The 17,268-nt window shown below is 42.7% G+C and overlaps 1 long non-coding RNA gene across 1 annotated transcript; it reads left to right on the top strand.

The window, feature by feature from the left end:
• The first annotated feature begins 578 nt into the window (after positions 1–578).
• Positions 579–16,650, top strand: LOC143713273 (uncharacterized). The gene is made up of 7 exons (XR_013195096.1): positions 579–620; positions 889–1,030; positions 8,092–8,134; positions 8,318–8,386; positions 9,377–9,478; positions 9,557–9,684; positions 16,329–16,650. It is a non-coding gene; the product is annotated as an uncharacterized LOC143713273 (long non-coding RNA).
• Positions 16,651–17,268: the final 618 nt, after the last annotated feature.

Genomic DNA, 17,268 nt, shown 5'->3' with positions numbered 1-17,268 from the left:
TGTGGCATGTTCGTTGTCACACAGATTCTGAATATTCAAATAGAAAGAATCTCACTCAAAGCGGCCAGTAATCTTTACATTTCTGAACAACGCTCTGACTAACCTGCCTTATTTTAAACATCTCGTTCACACTGTCCTTCTCTGATTTCATCATTCCTCCCTTTGTCCACTGTACATTGTTTCAAATGCTGGCGAGTCAGATTACAGTGTTATCTTATTTTGTATTTTTCCTGTGTTTTGTAATATGATGATATTACTATGGAGGATGTTAAAAATAAAATACTGAATGCGAGTCACACCTGATGTGTTTGTCTGATTTCTCTGACATACTAATGCTCATGTAAAGTTTTTGATTGTAATTTTAACTGTTACACAGTAAAATCGGCAGTGTAAAAATTCCAGTGTTAAAAGTTATAAATTTCTAAAGAGTTAAATTAACAATCTACAATGTTAAAAAGTACTCCCCTTCAGTGTAGTTACAGGGTGCTAACGTTACGTAGTGTAATTTTATTTTTACACTGAAAGTGCAAAAAACCGCGCCAAATTATATTGACTCCGCCCCTCGATGACTGATGCCTCGCAAGACGACAACGCCATTTTATCTTCATGCGACCGAGACGGTAGGTTGAATTGCCTTTCTCTTTCTAAAATTAAATAGTAAACTATGGTGGTGAACACATTTAGAAATGAGTAATTGCACGTTTTTGTATGGATTAAGGAAGCTCGTCAAGTTCATGAGATGCAGAAATGTAACGTTACAGAAGAAAAAAGAAGAAAACATTTCTCATGCCGATTTAATTCAAACTTTTAAAATAAATTTGTTGGAATGTGCTTACAAGTTGTTATGTATATATATATATAGCTTCTTTCATTTTGGTTTGTTGACAGCCTTCATGAAAGTAAGCATTCCCGCCTCCAGTCGCGCCGAGGCCTGGGTTTACGACGAGCCTGGCACTGAAGCTGATGAGGAGGTCTGAAGCAGCACAATTTGGGCTTTTTTTTCTGCGCAGATGAGAGAATTCTTAAAATGGTCATACATTTTATATATTTGTTTTGTGTGTATAAAAGTAGCTGTGATATACATTAAAACGTTAACAATTCCGTTTTCATGACGCATGCGAATTATTAACGCAGTCTATGTTTAACGTTAAGTTTGAATGACATAATCTGTATGTTGCTTTTATTTATTTTTTTATTGAAGAAATGTTTTACAGTAGTGCAAATATACATTTCTTAGAAATATAGAACATTTCCAAAAAAGCATCTATTATACATAGTCAAATTTGCACAGTCAAAGGATACAGAACGAGAACAAAAAAATAAAACAATACATAAATAAATAAAAATAAATTTTAAATTAAAAAAAAACGGCAGAGATATAGCTCATGGAACATGAAGGATCTCATCATATTTTTTCAGAAAAGACGTACATTTTCTATTATCGATTGTTCTTATTGATTTGATTAAATAATTGACTTCACAAAGGAAATCATTAAAAGAAGGAATTTTCTTACGAAACTTTTGCTTGTGAAAGTAAAATTTTGCCACAATGATAAGAAAGTTAACAGTAGACTCTAAAGATTTGTTAGGGTTTTCAAAACGACAAATTACATCCTTTACGCATAGATTACTAATCACATTAACTTTCGAAAAACAATAAGCACTTAAATCATTCCAGAAAATTGAAGAAACATTACAAGAAAAAAACAAATGACAGACGTCTTCAACTTCATTATTACAGAAGGTGCATACCTCAGCTACATCACAGTATTTGGATAAATGCGCATTACAAGGGTATATATTATGCAAAATTTTAAAGTGCACTTCTCTCATTTTATTGGGTATACAATATTTAAATGGTAGTAACCATGTTTTCCTCCACTGAATGTTATCTATTATAGAATTCCAAAAGAATTTTCCTTTTGGAGTACATAGATTTCTAGATTGAGAGAGTTGACGAATAAGTTTATTATTACAATCTTTACTTAAAAGTGAAACACCACCCAAACATAACAAGGATAAATGTCTAGAACATGCCTCATAGGTAAGGGAAGCTATCATCAGACATAATAAACCACTCGGAATAGCCTTTGTAACAGAGTTAAATTCTTTAAACGGGACAGGATATTGGTAGATATTCATAAAACTCTCATAGGATAACAAATCACCATTAGAGTTGAATAGATCTGCAATAAAAATTATGTTTTTATTAAACCATTTCTCAAGAAAGAGTGATCTATTTCTAATTTTAACATCTGAATTATTCCATAAGATGGTTTTATGGGGGGGAAAGTTGTGATTGTAAACCAATTTCCAGGCTAACAGAGCTTGTTGATGAAAACTAGCCAATTTAATGGGTAATTTACCAGTGGAGTAATTACATTTCATCAAAAAATAAAGGCCACCTACCCTTTTAAATATGTTATTTGGGATAAAATACCACATAGTGTCTGACCCAAGCAAGCATCTCTTCAACCAATTAATTTTGAATGTATTATTTGTATCGTCAAAGTTCAGGACTTCAAGACCGCCCTCACTTCTTTTGTTTGCTAAAATATATTTCTTCAATTTGTGAGATTTATTGTTCCAAACAAAATCAAGAAAAATTTTATCAATATTTTTGGAGGTGTGATTATCTACAGCTAAAGACAGGGAAGGGTACACAAACCTGGATAATCCCTCTGCTTTGGATAAAAACACTCTGCCTAAAATTGACAGATCTCTTTGTAGCCAACTATTAAAAATAAATTTAGTTTTGGACAGACGTGAAGAAAAATTCAGAAACTGTCTACTAATTAAATTTTTCGTTATATGAATCCCCAAATATTTCACTTCATTTTTAACTGGTATATTTTCAATTTCAGATTCTACATTGTCAAATAAGCAAATAATTTCACACTTGGATAAATTAAGTTTGAGTCCAGAAGCATTAGAGAAGGCATTAATTGTAGTCAATACTGGAGAAACTTGCATTTTATCTTTTAAGAATACAGTAGTATCATCTGCTAATTGTGAAATACGAATCTCTCTGTTAAAGATACTAAGACCAACAAAGTTATCATTACGCAAAATATCAATGGATAATGTTTCTACAACCACTAAAAATAACAATGGGCTTAAAGGGCAACCCTGTCTTATTCCGCGAAGAATAGGAAACCTTGGTGATGTTCGTGAATTTAAAATTAAACAGCTATCAATATCTTTGTACAACATTTGGACAGTATTAATAAAACTGGATGGGAATCCAAAGGCCCTTAAAGAGCTTATAAGGAACTGGTGCTCTACAGTGTCGAAAGCCTTGTAAAAGTCAAGGAATAAGATGATTGCATCAGAGTCAATTTCTTCTTTGTAATCAATAAGATCCAGAACAAGACGAGTATTACAGCTAATATGACGTCCCTTCATAAAGCCGGTCTGTGTTTCATTAATGATATGATGTAAATGTTGTTTTAATCTCTTGGCAAATATAGAAGCAAATAATTTATAATCAAAATTTAAAAGTGTAATAGGACGCCAATTATCAATTAAAGTTACATCTTTGTCCGGTTTGGGAATAAGAGATATCACTCCTTGTTTCATAGTGGGAATCATCGTTCCAGATTTAATACATTCTTGAAGCATTGAAAAAAAGGGTTGCTCAAAAATTTCCCAGAAGTGTATAAAGAATTCTAAAGTGAGGCCATCGCAACCAGGCGACTTCCCTTTTTTCAACGATTTCATTGCATCCCTAATTTCATTTAATGACACAGGAGCCTCACATAATAACTTAAATTCATCACTAATTTGCGGTATATAGTTCTTAATTTGATGTAGGTATGAATCACTTTGGTTTGCTTGAAAATCAGAGGAGTATAAGTTTCTATAAAAATTTGTGACAAAATTCTCTATTTCTTCCGGGTGTTTTGAAACAGAATTTTTAATTTGCAAAGCAGAAATGCTTTTCCTTTTAAAATTCCTTTTCTCAAGTGAAAAGAAATAGCTTGTATTTTTCTCTCCCTCCTCAATCCATCTCGCCCTAGACCTGACGAAGGCACCTTTAACTATTTTAATATATATCTGGTCTAATTCTAATTGCATGGTTTTTAACTGACTAATTTCTGTAACAGAGAGATTCTCTTTTTTGATTAAGTTATTAATGCTGCTTAACAAGTTAGCTTCTTTATCAGCATTAACCACTTTAAGGGCCTTAGCTCTATTAATAGCTAGTGATCGAGCTTTAAATTAAGAAAATTCCCAATTAGCATCATGTGACTCAAACTCATTTTTAAAAAAAATTTGTTTAACTAATCCCTTGATCTGATCATTAAATATTTTATCTTTTAGCAGAGTATTGTTCATCTTCCAGTAACCACGCAAGGTATTCTTCCTTTGTTTTGTTTGCAAATTCAACTTAATTACTAAGTGGTCCGAGAATGGAGCATAATGGTGACTAACATCAAACACATACTGCAGTATCTGTTGAGAAATCAGAAAATAATCTATTCTAGATTTAGAAGTTAGCAACTTATTACTCCATGTAAATTCCTTAACATCTGGATGATAGTAGCGCCATGCATCTGCAATATGGAGATGGTCACACAAGTTACAAATAATGTTACTGAGGCCCATTTTAGCAGGAAATCTGTCAGCTGAATTATCTAAAACAACATTAAAATCTCCAGCAATAATAATAAATGCCTGTTGATATTTCTTTTTTAAAGCTTCAATTTTACCCTCTAATGACAAAATAAGACTCTTGTTGGCAGAACTTAAATTGTGGCCATAAATATTACATATTATAAAAGTAGAATTATCAAGTTTAGTGACAAGAATAACCCATCTTCCTTCCGTAGAAACCAAGGACTCCACAATATCTCCATTAAACTTGTTGATCAAAATGAGAACACCAGCAGAATGATTAGAGCCATGACTAAAGTATACCTTATCCCCCCATTGTGATTTCCAAAAACGAGCATCATTCTCACAGGAATGAGTTTCTTGTAAGAGTATTAAATCAGCATTTGTTCTTCTACAGTATAAGAATAGAGCCTTTCTTTTAGTGAGATCTCTCAAGCCACATGTGTTTAACGAAATAATGCTCAAAGAATTATATTCCACGACTTGCATTTACACAAAGAAAAAGAAAAGAGTATAAAAAAAAGACAAGAAAAAAATTACTTGGAATATTGTTTGGATAATAAGAATGAAACCCAGAACAATAACAAGAACACAGAAGGTTTTGCTTACCGCTGTAAACGTGAGCTAACACGGAGGTAGTTAAAGTTAACATATATATTGAGTCTTAGGCAAAAGTGCAACTGTAAGGGAGGACAAAACTTACGATGCTGTAGGAACCACAACAGAATACAACAAACGTTAACGTAGGGCTGTGCAATTAATCGAATTTTGATTTCAATTTCGATTTTGGCTCCCAACGATCTCCAAAATAGTACAATCGAGTAAAAACGATTATTTTGCCATGTTCTGTTTTGCAAGAACAATCTTATTTTGTCTTGTGTTCTGAATGACTCGCGCACGCGCATATCCGCCCCTCCCGAAGCCATAAACTCTCTCAACCTATACAGTCATAAATTGCAAGCACAATAAACTTCACAATAACAATTGGCTAATTTAATATCGACGCGAGTGAGACCATAGACGTCTCTCGAGCTGTCGCGATCTCTTTCTGCTCGATCACTGTAGCGCCTCAGTTCAGGCGAACGGCAGCGCGAGCACACATGACCTGGTCGTCTGTTCCGCTTTACAGCACGAAACAAATCGAGAATGAACACAGCGAACGGCATTAACACTTGTCTGCTTGTCCGGGAAAAGGGGATTTTTAAGTTTCAAGTGAAAGAGTTTTACTTGCCCGACCGATCGAAACGCGAGATGGTTTTGATCTTATACAGTCAGTTTAAACAGAGATTGGTAATGGATAGTTTCTGGAAGCTGCGCTGGCTAACAGCACACACAATAACTCACAGAAGAAACATACTGAGGTAGAAATGTTGAGTTTTTTTTATTAATAATATATGATATAGTTAAGTAACATAACACGACTAAGGGCTGTTCTATAATATCACGATTGCAAATGTTACATTGAATTTAAAGTTTAATAAACAAGTAGCCTAGTTTATATGTAGTAACTTACATTTTAGACATAATATTGACTGGTTTTGTTCCATTTCACCGACGAAAATAGTTACAAAAGAAAAGCAACCCTAAGCGCTGTGTTTTGTTACTGAATGATTCATTATTTTGAATGAATCGTTTTAATGAATTACTCAATGATTCATTTATTAAGACGGTCACTTGACGCCACCTATTGATTTATTGTTTAAAAGGTATCATTGATTTTATTTTTTATTTTATTATTTGTTTAAAAATTAATCTTATATTATTTTCACAGTTGTAATTTTGCAGTGTAAATTAATTTGATTGATAACAGCCCCTTTTATGAAAACTGAATTTGATCAAATGTAAGAATTTGACATAAAACATAATTTATTTAGGTTTAATAATTGTCCTTTATAAAGGTAAATAACGCCCTGGTGACCCCCTCAACAAATTACTTTGTAAACATGTCACCTTTTTCACCACTTGTGAGTTTGCAGACAATTTTTAAGAATTGTTGAAAGGTGTCTTTTAATAAATGCAACACATTCCCAAAGTCATGTGAAATAATCGTGTTACATAATCGTGATTTCAATACTGACCAAAATAATCGTGATTATGATTTTTTCCATAATCGAGCAGCCCTACGTTAACGTTGCTCCCTGAAGGCAGACCGCAAATATCGAGTGTCCATGTGCAAATCAAGAGTCAAGTTCGATTGCAGGTGTTTCATGAATGTAGACTGTGAATAAGAGAAATCAGTTCACCTCTCGGGAATTAAACTTGAACGCTGTTACACCTCGAAGTTGTATCTCAAGGGTTAATTTCAAGCCTTTTCCCAGCAACAAAAGCATGGGGTCCCTTCCATGAAACAACCTTTCCATCCTCACGAGCCTTCTTGACAAGCGGCCATAATTTGGCTCTAGCATCCACATCCTGCTTGATCAACGCCTCTTTGATGCGAAACTTGTTATCCTTTAGAAAGCGAGAGTCTTTTGCTGCCCGCCATACCATGTCTCTGTAGGTTCGCATGGTAAAACGCATGATGATATTTCGGGGTGCTCCGTCGGATCTCCTTGGCCCTAGACGGTGTACAACATCGATTACATCATCCAATTTGTTTTGGATACTAGGGATCATTTTTCTTAGGATGTCGATCGTCACGCTTCTCGCATCTTCGCCATCGCGTTCAGGGACCCCTTGCAGTTTGAGATTCCATCTACGCGAGTACCGCTGCATTTCATCCAGGTTTTCTTTTAGACATACGTTTTCAGCTCGCAGATCCTTATTCTCCTTTTCAAGTTGAACGATCTTGACATCGTGCCTCATGACTTCTTCACTGATTTGAGAGACCTTTTCAGACAGTTTTTCGAGTTTTTCGCAAGAAACGGCAACCTTGCCGTGCGTTTCATCCACTTTAGTAGTTAGCTTCTGGATTGCGTTAAGGATTGTAGATAAAGAAACATCGTTCTTGCCTTTTGCATTTGACATATTCTTGGATGGAGTAGAGGAAACAGGCCCTGCAAAAACCTCTTCAAAGGCACCGACTTCTGTCTCAATATAAACAATCTCCAGGTCGCCCGACTCCATGCAGCTCTCTTCTTCCACGAGGTGTCCAGCTAATATAGCGCTTTCTTGAAGGGACTGATTCTTCCCTTTTTTGCCCATTTCAACAAGTCAAAAAATAAAGAATTGCCAAAAATAATCGATAGAAATAATCACACACTAATCATTACTCAAAAATTACATCTCATCTTGTCTTGTTAACTTTAAACTCCTCAAACTATTTGGACGCTTAACTAACGTGACTATTCACACCGCTGCCATCTTGGCCTCCCCCTATATGTTGCTTGTTCTTAGCAGCACTGAATATAATGTCGTCATATCTGCGTCAAGACACAAACTTCCTAACGTTACCATCAAGTTTTTTTATGACAGTTAAATTCAAACATTGTGAAAGTGAGTTAAAACTAATCTATAAATCCGTCTGTCTTCCAGTTCAGTTTACAGGTATTTGCGTGAGCACTGGCAGAGCATACAGGTACTTTAGCTTGAAATCAGTCTTTATCAATTCATACTGCATGTTATTGTAAATTATGTACTAACTATTTATCTGTTTGTATTTTATTAATATGAATCTGTATTTTCTGTTCACATTATAAATACCATTAACAAATTATGGGTCAAATAAATTCTAAACAACATGTCTTTAAATCGAATGAAGGAAGCTCCTCTTATGAGATTGCAACAGAAGTGAAGAAAGCAACAGAATGCTGAAGATTAATCCATAATTGTGAGTGTCATTATATTGTATTATATGTGCAGTACAGATTTTAATACATGACAAATGAACATGAAAATCTAAACATAACTGGGCAACCACACAATGCCTTTGTTCAGACCTGGAATTTACATGTGTCGTTGGTAATTGATTTGTCTTGATTGTCAAAATGGCATAGTGATTGATGTGTCATCATGAATTGTGTAAATTCAATATATTAAACTGCAAAAAGTTAAAGGGCTAGTTGACCCAAAAGTGTAAAATTGTCTTTTCTCATCCTCATGTCATTCCAAACCCGGAAAGACTTTCGTTCATCTTCGAAACTCAAATGAATGTATTTAAATCTGAGTGATTTCTGTCCCTCCATTGACAGTCCACGCAACTACCATTTTGACGCTTCAAAAAGGTCATAAATGGTTCATAAAACTAACCTATATGAATTGAGCGGTTTAGTCCAATTTTTCTGAAGAGACTCGATCACTTTGTGATAAATAGATTGAATTTAGACTTTTATTCACATACAACATTAATCAAAAACATAAACAGAAGAAAAATAAAATTTGGACTAAACTGCTTGGTTCATATGGATTAGTTTTAAGATGTCTTTATGAACTTTTAAAAGCGTCAAAGTGGTAGTTGCGTAGCTGTCAGTGGAGGGACAGAAAACTCTCAGATGTCATCAAAAAGATCTTCATTTGTGTTTCAAAAACAAAAGAAAGTCTTTCGGGTTTGGAACGACATGAGGGTGAATAAATTACAGAATTACATTTTTTGGGTGAACTAACCCTCTATTAAAAGAATGTGGCCTAGACCTCATCAGAACAATCGAATCTCAATGCATCTTGGGGGCGTTTACACCTGTAGTTCGAGTTGTTCACTTGTGCGTCACCCAAGACGAATGTTAATGCCAGGTGTGAACGGCACTACTCTGCCCGGCTCTGAGAGAGATTGGGTTGTCATTTTGCTATGTAACTGTTAATGTTTTTTTGGATTTTTGGTTAGAAGACTTCAACTAAGTTCCTGGAAAGGCTTCTCCCAAGAGCTTCAAGGACCTGATTGACTCTGCAGAATCTGTTGTGAAAGATGATGAAACTGATGATTCAGGTTAGACTATAATTCAGAATAAGATTATCTATATGCACACATGCATTTTTTGCTGAAGTTGTCTCATCTGTAATTTAGAATGGGGCAGCGATCTTGCATCAATTTGTCTCCTCCTTGATTTGATTCCACCATCACCACAAGGCTGCAAGAGACCTGGAAAGATGTGCTCATATCCAGCTGAAAAACACCTGGTTGTCTTCAAAAAGGTAAATTTGGGCATTTCTGTCACTATTTATTGTCTGTCTCAAAATATTGCCATTTGGGTTGATTGTATTGTGGAAATCGTCTCGGTTACGTATGTAACCCTCGTTCCCTGAGTAGGGAACGGAGACGTTACGTCGGATGACGACGAATGGGGGTTTCGCCTAGAAAGCCAATCATCTTCGTGTATTACAAAACGAGCCAATGGCGATGAAATGCCATGGGTCTGCGGAATTTGCATAGCGTATCTCCGCCCCACCGCGTGGGTATAAAAGGAGGACGCCAGCAACATGCAGATGTCTTCGCTGAGGAGCCGAGACTGAACTCAGGCGTCTACCCAGCGGTACAGCGGAAGTGGCAGGGAGACGTAACGTCTCCGTTCCCTACTCAGGGAACGAGGGTTACATACGTAACCGAGACGTTCCCTTTCGTAGTCACTCCGAGTTACGTCGGATGACGACGAATGGGGGTCCCCGTGAAATCACGCCACCTTCACAGCTGTCTTCCAGTGCCCTGCGAAAGTCTGATCCCCCTGTCGTGATACTGGCACGGACGAAGGAGTCCTACTTAACACAGGAATACCAAGGTACACTGGGAAGCATATCTCAGAGGAGATATGCCGCAGCATGCCTACCCGTAGGGAGGGCTTAAGAACACACATATGGCCGGAGGGCTTCATATGGAGGAACGCTGGAGTGACCAGCCCGAGGGGTGGCAACTTTCAACTCCAGGAGATGCAAGGTGGCTTGCCAAGGGAAAGACACATGCTCAAGGAGGCTTACAGTGGAAATACACATGTGGGGGTTACTCAGGGGAGGAACCGTGCACACGGAGGCACCTAGCCGACACACAGGCAATAGACACTGGCGCCAGCGTCAACAGTGCTGGAGGAACTCAGGGCTTCAGAGAGGAAAGCTCACCTGCGGAATATCGCACGTATCCAGTCCGTGGAGTGGAATGGCGAGCAAGCGAAGACACCTGAGCGGGTCCAGTACTAGCTAACTGAAGCGAGTACACGAGAGGACACAGGCTCCACTCGGAGATTATAAAATCTGGCGAATGTGTTGGGTGTCGCCCAGCCTGCAGCTCTACAGATGTCTGCCAGCGAGGCGCCATGCGCTAGAGCCCAAGAGGAAGCCACACTCCGGGTGGAGTGGGCTGTCACACCAAGGGGGCACGGTCGGCCTTGCTATTGGTAAGCCAAAGCAATGGCGTCCACTATCCAGTGGGACAACCTCTGCTTTGAGAGAGCCTTTCCCTTCAGTCTCCCACCATAACAGACAAAGAGCTGGTCTGAAGTCCTGAAACACTGCATCCTGTCTACGTAGGCACGGAGGGCGCGTACTGGACAGAGCAGTGCCAAGGCTGGGTCTGCCTCCTCCCGGGGAAGCGCTTGCAGGTTCACCACCTGGTCCCGGAAGGGGGTGGTGGGAACCTTGGGCACATATCCAGGCCGGGGTCTCAGGATCACGTGAGAGTGACCGGGCCCGAATTCCAGGCACGCTTCGTCAACGGAGAATGCGTGTAGGTCCCCTACCCTCTTGATGGAAGCCAATGCAACCAGGAGCGCTGTCTTTATAGACAGGAATTAAGCTCAACTGATTGCAGAGGCTCAAGGGGAGGCCTCTGTAAGGCATTTAACACCACAGAGAGGTCCCAAGAGGGAAAGAGAGGAGGGCGAGGATGATTCAGTCTCCTAGCTCCTCTCAGGAACCTGACGATCAGGTCGTGCTTCCCCAGAGACTTACCTTCAACTGCTTCGTGATAAGCGGCGATAGCGGCCCCATACACGTTCAGGGTGGAGGGAGACAGCCTTCGCTCCAGCCCATCTTGCAGGAAGGAAAGCACGACAGTGATCGGGCATCTCCTGGGGTCTTCTCGGCGAGAAGAGCACCAGTTGACGAAGAGGTTCCACTTCAACGCATAGACATGTCTCATGGACGATGCTCTAGCGGAAGTGATGGTAGCCATCACCGCAGGTGGCAGGGTACTCAAACCTGCCTTGTCCCGTCCAGGAGCCACACGTGGAGGCTCCACAGATCGGGTCGAGGGTGCCAGAGGGTGCCCCGTCTCTGAGAAAGGAGGTCCTTCCTCAGAGGAATTGGCCAAGGAGGTGCTGTCGCGAGGAGTATCAGTTGGGAGAACCAGGTCCGGGTGGGCCAGAACGGCGCAACCAGAATGACCTGCTCCTCGTCCTCCTTGATCTTGCACAAGGTCCGTGCGAGAAGGCTCACTGGGGGAAACGCATATTTGCGTGGGCCCCACGGCCAGCTGTGCGCCAGTGCATCCGTGCCGAGAGTGCCCTCGGACAGGGAGTAATACAGGGCGCAATGGGATGAGTCGTGGGAGGCAAACAGGTCTATCTGTGCGTCCCCGAACTGGTCCCAGATAGCTGGACTGACTGGGGATGGAGTCGCCATTCGCCGGGAACGGGCCGAAACCGTGACAGCTCGTCGGCTGCAAAGTTCCGATCTCCCGGAAAATAGATAGCACGAAGGGATCTCAGGTGCTTCTGACTCCATAAGAGAAGGTGGCGTGCGAGTTGCGACATTCGGCGGGAGCGTAGACCACCCTGACGGTTGATGTACGCTACAGTCGCGGTATTGTCTGAACGGACTAGTATGTGTTGACCCTTGAGCAACGTGCGAAAACGGTGCAGGGCAAGGCGTACTGCCAGCAACTCGAGGCAATTGACATGCAGAAGGCGCTGGGGTCCTGTCCAGGAGCCCGCGGCAGCATGTCCGTTGCACATGGCGTCTCAGCCCGTGGAAGAGGCATCTGTGGAGACAACAACATGCCTGGAAACTCGTTCTAGGGGAACACCGGCCCGTAGAAAACTGAGGTTCCACCACGGGGTGAAGGTCTGACGGCAGGTCGGAGTTACTGTAACTCGGAGTGTGCCATGATGCCATGCCCACCTCGGGACTCGATCGCGAAGCCACAGCTGAAGCGGTCTTATATGAAGCAATCCGAGCGGCGTTGCCGCGGCTGCAGATGCCATATGCCCCAGGAGCCTCTGAAACAATTTCAGTGGGACCGCACTCTTGCCATCGAACTGTCGAAGACAAGTCAGCAGTGAGTGTGCGCGCTCACTCGTAAGCTGCGCCGACATAGCGACCGAGTCGATCTCCATACCGAGAAAAGAGATCCTCTGCACGGGGCAGAGTTTGCTCTTCTCCTAGTTGACCCGAAGGCCCAGACGGGCTAGGTGCCGGAGCACTAAGTCTCTGTGTTCGCAAACCTGATCTCGAGAGTGAGCCAATATTAGCCAGTCGTCGAGGTAATTCAGGATGCAAACCCCGTGTTCGCGTAGGGGAACAAGGGCTGCCTCGACGACTTTCGTAAAGACGCGAGGGGACAGAGCCAACCCGATTGGGAGAACCGCGTACTGGTATGCCTGCCCCTCGAAAGCAAACCGGAGAAACGGTCTGTGTCGAGGTAAAATGGAGACATGAAAGTAGGCGTCCTTCAGGTCTATCGTTGCAAACCAATCCTGTGGCCGCACGCATTCGAAAATGCGTTTGGCCGAGAGCATCTTGAAAGGCAGCCTGTGAAGGGAGCGGTTCAAGACGCGCAGATCCAGGATCGGCCGTAACCCGGGTCTTCTTGGGGACAATGAAGTACGGCTGTAAAACCCTGACTTCATCTCGGCTGGAGGGACAGTCTGGATTGCACCCTTCGCCAGCAGGGTACCAACCTCCGCTCTCAGATAGGGGCATTGCCACCGACCATAGTGAAGCGAACTCTCCTGAAGCGGGGAGGAGACCGTGCGAACTGAATCGCATAGCCGAGCCTGATAGTTCTGGCGACCCAGCGGGACAGGCTGGGAGCTAACCAAGCTGCCAGAACTGAACCAGCGGGGTCATGCGAACCACAGGCGTCCCCCAGAGGGGCAGCGAAGCGGAGTGACCGGCCCAGGCGAGGGTGGCATAGCGGCCCGGTGCGGGGGCGCGGTCATGCTCCGCGTCCTGACAGAGGAGACCAGGGAAGGACCAGCGTTCCACGGGGGTCTGCTCTGCCAGGGGTCTGGCGACAGAGGGGGACAGGGGCGAAGCGGTCCGTGGACGGTACGCCATGTCAACCGCCTCTGGGTCAGAGGGGGACGAGGAGAGCACGGCTTGTGGGCGGCGCTCTGTGTCGTCCGAGAACTCTGTATGCTCAGAGACGAAGAGTCTGTTCTTTCTGAATAAGGATTCTTCTCCAGCCCTCCACCGGGGAAAGGAGTGACCCTGCTACCAATTCCTGGAAAGAGCTGAGACTCATCTCTGAGCAGCCCATCTCAAAAGTGCCACTTAACCGGCGTTTTAGCGGGTGGCGGGGCTGGAGAGGGCTGTGGCATCCCCCCTACGGACTTCCAGAGCCAGGCCTGGTGAACGGGCGGGGTTGGAACCGTGGGAGGGAGCCTTCGGCGGTGGGCAGATTGAGGGATCTGAGCGGACGGCGGGGCCGTCGGGCAGAAACCTCAATCTGCTCACGGGCGGTTGAGAACTGTTGGGCAGAAGCACTCAACCGCACCGCCGAAGAGGCTGACCTGGGAGATGTGGGTGTCGAGCAGACGGGTCCGCCCGACACCGTGCACATCAGACCAGTCAGCCCCAGACTGGTGAACATCACCTGACTCCGAGAGCGTACGGCCACCTTCGTCGCTCGGAGAGCAAGGTCAGTGGCGGCACGCAGCTCACTGAAGAGCCTCGGGTCAGTCCCACCCTCCTGCATGTCCATGAGCATCTGGGTCAGGTAGACCAGCAGAACGGTCATGGGATGCAGTGAGGCAGCTGCCTGTCCTGAGGCACTATAGGATTTCGCCACAGATAGTGTAGACGAAAAGAACTACAGGCTTTGGACGGGTGCTTAGGATTGCGCCGGGAAGCACTCTGAGGACATGGTAGCATGGCAACAGAGCGTTCAACCGGGGGAACCCCAGTGTACCCATGGGCAGCAGCCCCTGAGGGGAGGAAAGGCGGATGAGACCAACGAGAGGACCCGTGATCTCATCATGCACGTCCAGGAGGAAAGATATTGGGGTTTGCCGTGGACGCGTCGGCGGCCTTACCCAAAACCAATCGTCCCGGGAAAGCATGGCCGTCATCTCCGGATCAGACTCAGGCACAGCCGTATGCACACCAGAGGGTGGCAGCTGTGACGAGTCGTCATTTCCAGAAGAATCAAGCCCATCTAGTGATGCTGCTACAGACACAGCATCATCCTCTGTAGCTTCAAATGAAAACACACGGGCCACCCGAGGGTAAACTCGTGGAATCATCAGTTCGCTAGCGGGCACCGTCATTAAAGAGGGGGGGCTGGGGCGTGGACAAAGAGTCGGCGCCTTGTTCCAGACCAACACCCTCAGGTCACCCTGGCCACCAGCCGAAGATCGGGTGGTGGATGAGGGGACTCTCACTCTTGCGAGTTCACCGAGTCTCGACCTATATATGACGCGATGATCACGTTCTGAGAGAGAACATGAGTCATCCACGAGCGCTGTTCAAGCATGATCAAAGCCCAAACACACTAGGCAGCGCTCGTACCCATCAGAGTCCGATACCAGTCCGCTGCAATCAGAAATGCACGGGTGAGCCGTCTTTAAAAAGACGTGCCGCGTGCGAGCTCTTTTATGAGAGGAGAAAAAACTCTGCGATGTTGAAGCGCACAGGGAGACACACACATACTGGCAGATCACTGCACAGATCAGCAGGCACTGTGAGCTCGCTGCAGATCGCCGTCACACCAACACCGGAGAGTTCGCTCGTCTCGAAGAGAAGATGATGTCACTGAAACTCAGAATTTGGCTCGTGGAGTGAAGAGAAGCTCTTGGCTCCGAAGCGAAAACATATCTGCTTGTTGCTGGCGCCCTCCTTTTATACCCACGCGGTGGGGCGGAGATACGCTATGCAAATTCCGCAGACCCATGGCATTTCATCGCCATTGGCTCGTTTTGTAATACACGAAGATGATTGGCTTTCTAGGCGAAACCCCCATTCGTCGTCATCCGACGTAACTCGGAGTGACTACGAAAGGGAACTATAAAGACGGCCAATTCATACTTTCCAGTCACGTGACTACCATGGATACCTGGCGGGCAACAAACGCTGAAAAAACGGCAAAGTTCCAATACTAGCCTACAATCAATTATATAGTGAGGCTATTTTGTTTCCATAGCACATTAACAAAACGTTTAATGAGACTAATAACACTAAAACAATACAATTACTAAATATTAATAATATCACTAAAATGACGAAACGATCCCGAGCGAGCTGTATATCATTTTAGTGATATTCGCTATACCGTTATATCCATCGTCGTCTCTGAGAGAACGCGGCGTTAATGCAGCGACAGATGCTGAAAGCTCAGTCCGTTTCTACTTTCACTTTAAGGGAGTGAGCGTGTTTACATGCACGGTCTTAACCCGATTATGCTGAATAATAGTGTATCCAATCGTACAACAACTATCTGGCATGTCGTTTACACCTCAAAACACCAACTTTTGTATATTAAAACTGGCGACGTCCTGGCAAGATCCTTGATTAGTTTACTGGGTTTCCTTGCTAGAGAACGACATTCTTGCCCGCCAGCCAGCACTTGTGACGTCACGTGCAAAGTATGAATTGGAGAGCTGACTTTGATTTGTTATTTTTGTCTTTGGCAGAGACCAGCATACAAAAACACCTTGATTGCATTGAACCGACCACACAGCATACCTGCTCGCTGCCGGTGGCAATAAACTGAAATACTACTACTAGTACCTGCTCGCTGATGGGACAAAGAGGAACTGCATTCATGGATGGTACACAACAGTCGAAAAGTAGTTTTCTGCAATCTTGTTCAAATCTACCTGTCATATTTGTTCATGTCTTGGCAAATTGGATGATGTTATGCTTTTTTAATATATATATATATTTTTTTGCTTTTTCTTTGCAACTCCTCATGAATGTGATAATTTGACTTTTTCACATCTGGCATATGTTTTAAAGGAGCCACTTTGCCCATTTGTTGAATAAACGTTGGATTTGTACATCTGTCTGAAGACTCTTGATTTTATGTCTGATCTTGTACATTAACACTGTAATAGTGTAAATTGTTTTTGCACTGAACAGAATACCTTATAAATGACACTTATAGTGTAATCCAATGGATTTAAATCAACACCAGGGGTGTTAAAACCCCATAGTGTAAAAATTGTAAGTGTAACACTTTACACTCGCAGTGTAATTTTTCTACACTGTAAGGTGCTATATTAATACTGTAAATTCAACACTACAAACAGTGTACTTTTTACTCTAGATAGAGTGCGACCATATATGATCCGGAGTAGTGTTAAAATTAACACTTTAATAAAATAGGTATGTTGCCATATGGCAACATTGTGCGGTAATGGAACAATATTTTGCCCATTCTAATGCAGAGTAGCTTTGTTAGAATGACAATGTATGGATGCACTGATATAGTTGGATGGTTGTATTCTACTCATATATTTATATATATTTTTATATATTTATAAAGTAAAGTATAAAAGTAAAATATATATCCGTCTTGACTGCTTTGATCACTGGCCAGAGATGGGTGCACCAAAAGGAAGGTGCAAGAAT

The sequence above is a fragment of the Siphateles boraxobius genome, unplaced genomic scaffold, assembly GCF_051911475.1.
Source record: "Siphateles boraxobius isolate OS27281-9 unplaced genomic scaffold, OSU_SipBor_1 12, whole genome shotgun sequence".
In the NCBI taxonomy this organism is placed as follows: domain Eukaryota; kingdom Metazoa; phylum Chordata; class Actinopteri; order Cypriniformes; family Leuciscidae; genus Siphateles; species Siphateles boraxobius.
This window is presented reverse-complemented; position numbering and strand designations above follow the sequence as displayed.